At 51.7% G+C, this 7845-nt stretch overlaps 1 long non-coding RNA gene across 1 annotated transcript; it reads right to left on the bottom strand.

Annotated features, from left to right (window-relative positions):
• Positions 1–4737: 4737 nt before the first annotated feature.
• Positions 4738–6683, bottom strand: LOC138686931 (uncharacterized). Its single transcript, XR_011326283.1, has 3 exons — positions 6146–6683; positions 5757–5815; positions 4738–5282 (listed from the first exon to the last, which is right to left on the bottom strand). It is a non-coding gene; the product is annotated as an uncharacterized lncRNA (long non-coding RNA).
• Between the last annotated feature and the right edge of the window lie 1162 nt (positions 6684–7845).

The raw sequence follows: 7845 nt of genomic DNA, 5'->3' as shown, positions 1-7845 counted from the left end.
CTGCCCCACCATGGACCTCCCTGGACTGCAGGGGGACAGCCTGCCTCACCAGGGTCTTCACCACGGGCTGCAGTGGAATCTTCGCTCCGGCGCCTGGAACATCTCCTCCCCCTCCTTCTGCACTGACCTTGGTGTCCGCAGGCTTGTTTCTCTTACATGTTCTCACTCCTCTCTCTGATGGCTGTTTTCCACGTCCCAACTTTTTTTTCCTTCTTAAAAATGTTATCACAGAGGCGTTACCACTATCACTGATTGGCTCGGCCTTGGCCGGCGGCGGGTCCATCTTAGAGCCAGCTGGTATAGGCTCGCTCTCTCTCGAACACAGGGGAAGCTTCCAGCAGCTTCTTACAGGAGTCACCCCTGTAACCCCCCCCCGCTACCAAAACCTTGCCACATAAAACCAATACAACTCCCCATTAGACTTCCGCACTGGCCATATGGGACTATTAAAGGGTGAGAGGGTTTTGCTGATCACTCCTTGGCTCTCCAGTTGGCGAATCAACTTGTGGATGGGAATCAGAGAGTCTCGGTTGGTGCGATATTGCCGCCGGTGCACCGTCGTGGTAGCAATTGGCACTTGTTGTTCTTCAACCTTGAGCAACCCCACAATCGAAGGGTCTTGAGAGAGACCAGGCAGGGTAGACAGCTGTTCAGTGCCCTCCGTCTCCAAGGCAGCTATACCAAAAGCCCATCGATACCCCTTCGGGTCCTTAAAATACCCCCTCCTGAGATAGTCTATGCCAAGGATACACGGAGCCTCTGGACCAGTCACAATGGGGTGTTTCTGCCATTCATTTCCAGTTAGGCTTACTTCAGCTTCCAATACAGTTAATTCTTGGGATCCCCCTGTCACACCAGAAATACAAATGGATTCTGTCCCTTTATAACTTGATGGCATTAGAGTGCACTGTGTGCCGGTGTCTACTAGAGCCTTATACTCCTGTGGGTCTGACGTGCCAGGCCATTGAATCCACACAGTCCAATAGACCCGGTTATCCCTTTCCTCCACCTGGCTGGAGGCAGGGCCCCTCTAATTCTGGTTAGAGTATTCAGTATTCACTTCTCGTAAAATTGGCTCAGAAGTCCCTTCAAGAGGATCGGAAATGAAATCAGCCCTTCTACTCTGTTTGGAAACTGGAGCGGCATTTTTCCTGGTAGAATCCCCTTTTGTGGTGGTTTTTCCTCGCAGTTCACGTACCCGTGCATTTAGGACCGAGGTAGGTTTTCCGTCCCATTTCCTCATGTCCTCTCCCTGATCACATAGGTAAAACCACAGGGTACCTCGCGGTGTGTACCTTCTATATTCTCTCTCTTGGGAAGAGGAGCGCTCACTCCTAATAGCTGAGACATTGGTCCTTACACGTGTGGAGTAGGACATATCCTCTTTGATTTGTTGGACATCCTCGGACAGCTTCTCCACAGCTGCAATGCAGGCTTGTAGGGAGGAGGAGAGATTTTCTTCGTATTGACGGAGTTGGCGAGCCACTTCCTCCACTGTCGGTGCCTCTTCATCCTTCCAGGCCATTATTGCCAATGCGTTGGCATAGGATGATGGTGCGCTCCGTACAAACTTCCGCCACATGGGTTGTGTGCATTGGACTTCGTTTGGATCTTTGGGTAATTGTGGGTTGTCCGGGTCATGATAGATGGTCTCTAGCACAGCTAATTCCCTCAGATTTTGAATACCTTTTTCCATGGTGGTCCACTTGCTTGATTGACATATAACATCTTCCTTAAAGGGGTACCTTTCCTTCACACTTGACAGGAGTCGCCTCCAGAGGCTGATGGCTTGTGTCCCTCTTCCAACTGCCTTGTCAATGCCACCTTCCCTGGCAAGCGATCCCAGCTACTTGGCTTCCCTACCTTCTAATTCCAAGCTATTAGCCCCATTGTCCCAGCATCGGAGGAGCCAGGTGATAATATGCTCACCTATACGGCGGCCAAAGTCTTTTCGCAGATCCCGCAGCTCACTCAAGGATAGGGACCGGGTTATTACCTCTGGTTCTGCCTCTTCCTCCGGTTCCCGTGATGACCCTGGTTCATCTTCATCCTTCGCTAAGCGAACTGATTTTTTTGTATATTTCTTTTTCTGTACAGGGGCAACTGATGCTGGTGCAGGTTGGTCCGCTGGTTCAGTTGCAGTATCGCTCACTGGGTTTTGGATAACCGCAGTGTCTGTCACCGAGGTTTGGGTAGCAGCAGTGCTCGTCACTGGGGCTGGAGGGACTGCAGTGCCCAGTGCCCGTTGCTGAGGTTTGGGTAGCTGCTGTACTCATTGCCAGGGCTGGAGGGGCTGCAGTGCCTGTTGTTGAGGTTTGGGTAGCCCGAGTTCTCGTCGCCGGGGCTGGAGGGGTCACGGTGCCTGTCGCCAAGGTCTGGGTGCCTGCAATGCTCATTGCCGGGGCTGGAGGGGCCGCAGCGCCCGTTGCCAAGGTTTGGGTGGCCGCGGTGCTCACCATTTTGTTGTTAGGTCCAGAGACTTTCTCTTCCCCTTGAGGGTACTGAGTGGTGTCAAACAGGGCTCGATAGGCATGGGCCAGGCCCCAGCACGTTGCAGTGATTTGTATCTCTCTGGAGCTGCCGGGGTGACAGCATACCTTTTCCAAATATTTTACTAGTTCTTCTGGATCCTGCACTTGTTCAGGGGTGAATTTCCAAAACGTCGGAGGTGCCCACTTTTCTAGGTATTTGCCCATACTACCCCACACACCCTGCCACTCATAATTATCCAGCCTTGGGGCACATCTCTGGGTGATCTTCTTAAATAGCTGTTTAACCTTAAACGAGAGCTGAACCACATTCAGAAGTATGCTAATTCCTAGCAGTAGGGCTAGGACCGTGCTAGTCCCAACATTCCAGGAGTATTCAAATTTTTCAAAATTCTCAAACACCATTGTAACTGGACCGAAGGAGAAAGGAGAGGGGAAGAAAGGTACCCCACCCACAGACTGGTTTTCCATGGAGGAAAGGTAAATGGTATAATTATTAATAGTTTCCCACAGATGGCTCCCGCAGTATAAAGGTGACAATGCTAAGTGCAAATACCGGATTAATCCCACAGCCGATGACTTTATCATACCATAAACCAGAGTTATACCATACATCAAAGCGAAAACCTTAATCCACCTCCCACGGATGATAAGCAGTAGAAGAGGAACTACATACAGCAAGCGAGGTGATACATAACAGAGCCTTAAAAACCAGAGCAACAACTCTAAGAATACATAAATCAACATAATGAATGCTTAGGACAAATTTGTTTTAACAAGCTCTGGTCAGGTTTGTCGTTATCTCAACCCTTCGTGCCCCACGTTGGGCGCCAAAAGGACTGTCGTGGTTTAACCCCAGCCAGCAACTAAGCACCACGCAGCCGCTCACTCACTCCCCCCCCAGCCAGTGGGATGGGGGAGAAAATCAGGAAAAGAAGTAAAACTCCTGGGTTGAGATAAGAACGATTTAATAGAACAGAAAAGAAGAGACTAATAATGATAATGATAACACTAATAAAATGACAACAGTAGTAATAAAAGGATTGAAATGTACAAATGATGCGCAGGGCAATTGCTCACCACCCGCCGACTGACACCCAGCCAGTCCCCGAGCGGCGAATCCCCGCCCCCCCCCCCACTTCCCAGTTCCTAAACTAGATGGGACGTCACATGGTATGGAATACACTGTTGGCCAGTTTGGGTCAGGTGCCCTGGCTGGGCATGAGAAGCTGAAAAATCCTTGACTGTAGTCTAAACACTACTGAGCAACAACTGAAAACATCAGTGTTATCAACATTCTTCACATACTGAACTCAAAACGTAGCACTGTACCAGCTACTAGGAAGACAGCTAACTACATCCCAGCTGAAACCAGGACAGCACCCCTGCGAGCACAGCTGCACACGCCAGATTGGTTTCCCCTACGCCGCGAGTTACTGGTTTCCGTGAACGTAGTTTCCGACGCTTTAAACCGAAAACCGTATCTTGACGCTTCGCCACAGCAAAAACGACCCATCGCTAGAACGCTACAAAAACGCAGTAACACCAATTGCAAACCCACAGCAGCAACAGCTCCAGAAATATTTAGACCAGGAACAAGGGAGAAAAATAAAACAGCTTCATCTCACGCACAGGGGAGTGGCAGGCAGAGAAAAGGGTCGGCATTCTGAGCCCTTACAGAAAACGGGCATTCTCCTTCCGTTCCTCGGCCCGTCCGTGAAGGTCTAAATACCGCAACACTACCACGGCAACGTCGAGAGTAGGGAACAGCAGCCCTGCCACTGGACTTGCCACTGACCCATGCTATTTACGTAGCAGGACGCGTACGCAGAGGGACACGTTTTGCCACACACAGCCCTGAACTTCCTGAAAATTTACGTTTACCAAAAAAAGCCATTTGGAACATATTGCCAAACAACGTTCGGCAAGAAAGCTTTGATGCCTTTGACACACGCAAGTTTCTGGTCACTTGCTATTTGCTTCCTGTTGCTGCTGCTGTTCTTCCTTCAGAAATTCTACTCGTCGCCAAGTTATTCACTACTGGTTCAAGCATTTGCCTTCCTGGTATTACCAGCACATTCACAGAGGCAAGTAACTTAATTGCTCTTCTACAATTATCCAAACAACAATTACAGCCATGAAAGAGAAGGAGAGGCCAGGCAGCAGAAGAGCTCTGCAGGCTGGCACCAGTCAATATTGCACTCTCTAAAATCAAACAACAACAAAACAAAACCGTGACCCTGTAGCCTTCTTTTTTTTTTTTTCTCCTTCTTCTTTCAGAGCTCATCCCTGCCTCAGCATTTTCTCTTGTCAGAGCATGAAGCGCAGGTGATCCGTACCCTGACGACTTCTGCGTGTGATGAATGCCTGTTCAGAAATAGTCCAGATCTGCAAGACTGGTGTCGTTTTTATGGTTTTAATCATCATAACTCAAATTTTATTTACTCACGCATTTGTGAGGAAACTAATTAACTTTTAGACACTGCCTCTCCTTTTTTTGGGGGGTGGGGGTGGAAATGTGTTAGAGACCGAACAACATTACGATTCAGAGCTCCCAACCACGAGGGAGTGGTGGAGAAATCAATGAAAGCAAAGACCAACAGCAGCAACGTCAACTGAAAGTTGGCTTTAATTCCGATCATGTACTTAAGCGACTCTCCAAGTCTATGCCTCGGTCCTAGGAATGACTAGGCCCTTTTTGGAAGGACAAACTTGTTTACTTAAAAGTCCTAGACTGAAGACTCCGCTGAACGGAATGGGGATTGTCCCACGGGACAACATGCCATCAACACTCTTAATGGGGAAGGAAAAAAAAAAAAAACCAAATAAAAATCAAGTTTAAGTACCAGTTCCCATCATGTTTCACTCATTACATTTCTACTGGCATCTAGGTGCTCAAAAATGAACTACAGGGACACCACATATTCCTAAAAATTCAGTTATACATAAAAAAGTAAAAGGCTATTTCCAGCTTGCCCATCAAATCAGTATGAACAGAGAGAAGAGAAACACGCGACCCTGAAGAAGCTAACAGGCAGCTCTGAATTTACCAGACAGGAAATTTCATTCTTTCCCCTGAAACAAAAACACATCAAGGGACCAGTTCAGGAACAGGGCACGATCTGTGAACAGCAATTTTTCCATCAGCTTTTCTGCACTAGCAGCAAATTTGCCTTCTCTGTGGGTTTAACGTGGAGCATCTGTAGTGCCCTCGAACTCGCAAGTGTTTCTCTCCGCTCCCCCAGCCCGATACGTGCGATTGATTACCTGAGCAGCAAGTGGAATTAACCACGCAGGATTTTCTTCGTGTGACATGGAAGGTGACACTGGGAGAAGAGGAGACGGAGAAATGAACCTGCTTGTCACACCCAGCCAACGGTGAAAAGACAGGGGAGGATTCTGCCGGAAGGGCTCTGCACCCCAGGAGCTCCCACCGGCCGGTTTCTCTCCCCTTTGCCCGGTACCGAGGGGACGACGACACCTCGCCCGCGCCCCCTCGCAGGGGGGGCTGCCCCAGGAGAGACAGGGGACCCCCACCTCGCTTCTGCCCGCGGGAACGGACCGGGAGAGACCCTCCACGCAGAGAGAGGAGCGCGGCGTGGATTGCATGCCCGAGGGAAGAGGCCGGGCTCCCCGCTGGCAGAAGGACAACTCACCTCCCTGCTGCTCGGAGCTGCTTGCTGCGGACAGCCCTGCCCGCGCCCGGCCGCTCTTCCGCCGTGCTGGGAGCGCAGTCCGGCCGACGGACGCTCCAGCGAAAAGACGCTCCAGCTAATCGCGCCTCCTGCTCCTTACAGCCGCAGGTACTTTTGCCTCTGGCTAATGCACGCTCCAGACAGCGGACACCCCGCCTCGTTCCAGCTCCCGCTTGCTACAGTTCTGGCTCGTTGAAGCCCCAGCTCCGCACTGAAGCTCCGGCTGATTTCAGCTGCTTCTCCTTACAAGCTCCAGCTACGTGCAACGGTCTGGGCTTTCCATAAGGTTGTATATCAACCGCTGTCAAAACTGGAGCATTGGGATTAAACATCAGAGTTACACGCCGAATAAATATTCGTTAGTTTGCGCAATTAATTACTTAACAACTATTCTGAGCAGCGCAGAAAGAAGAGCTGGACTCAAAGAGGGCACGTGGGGTCTGAAAAGCGCCTTTCCCCCCCACAGACCATCACAGATGTTGAGTTCGGCCTGCTGCGTGCCGGACTCCCAAACTTCGGCGTCCGACACAACCAGACCCCCATCTCCAGGGAGGGTCCACGCACCCTGCCCGCCCCCCGCTTCCCCCCGCAGCCCCCAACGCCCTCCCACCCACCTGCAAAACCAGCCAAGCCGGCTCCCGCTTTTGGCCCCCACACCAGCTGACTCGGGGCCCATTTGGGAGCCAAAAAACCCGGCTGCTGAGCCCGTTCTCAAGGCCCAAACACGCAGGGCCGGACCTCTGTTTCTGGGCCCAAAGCCGCGCAGCTCGGTCTGTTTCCGAGCCCCCACATCAGCCACGCGAGCCTGTTGTCAAGCCCCAGGAACAGAAAACTTGTTCTCCATTTCTGACCCTGCAGCGCCCACGGGCGACGCCGAGCGTAGCCACCCCACAGCCCTGCACCCCTGGGGCCCCACACACAGTTTCGGGGAGTGCTCGGGACCTGCGGAGGGCCCGGCCCCACGCCTCTGCCGGGCAGCCCCAGCACAGGCAGGGCGTCGCTTCACGATTGCCGTTTCAGGCTTTATTTCCCCGCCATCACCGGCACGGCCAGGCCCCCACCCCAAACCCCCAGCCGAAGCACCCCCGCGGGTAGCCAGGCCCAGCCACCCAGAAAACAAGAAAACCAAAGAGGGTACAAGACAGAGACCGTGGGGAAAGGCAAGGAGAAGGACGCAGAAACAGAGAGAGCGCGGGAGGGATAGGGAGCAGGACAGAGAGATGGAGCAAGAAAGGAAAAAAGGATGGGAGGCAGAACCAAGGGAAAGAGAGACAAGGACGGGGAGCAGGACAAAGGGACGGAAGAGGAAAAAAAAAAATAGCGACGGGCTGCAGGACAGAGATGAAGGGATTAAACAGACACAGGGAGCATGACAGAAGGACACAGAGAGACAAAAGGGACAAAGAGCAGGCCAGCATTGGAGGGGAAAAAACCAACTGCGATGGGCAGCGGGAGAGAGACACGGAAAAAGAAAAAAGTACTGAGGAACAGAAAAAAGAAAGAAGCGACAGCTAGCTGGACAGGCGGACACAGTTAGAAAGGGCGGGAGAGGGAATAGGGCAGAGAAAGACAGACAGAAAAGGTAGCGAAAGAAAGCAAGGCAGAGGAACAGCAAGGCGGGGCGGGGGGGAAGGGACAGGGGTCTGGACAGAGATGGAGAA

Source organism: Haliaeetus albicilla, chromosome 9 (assembly GCF_947461875.1).
Source record: "Haliaeetus albicilla chromosome 9, bHalAlb1.1, whole genome shotgun sequence".
NCBI classification, from domain to species: domain Eukaryota; kingdom Metazoa; phylum Chordata; class Aves; order Accipitriformes; family Accipitridae; genus Haliaeetus; species Haliaeetus albicilla.
This window is presented reverse-complemented; position numbering and strand designations above follow the sequence as displayed.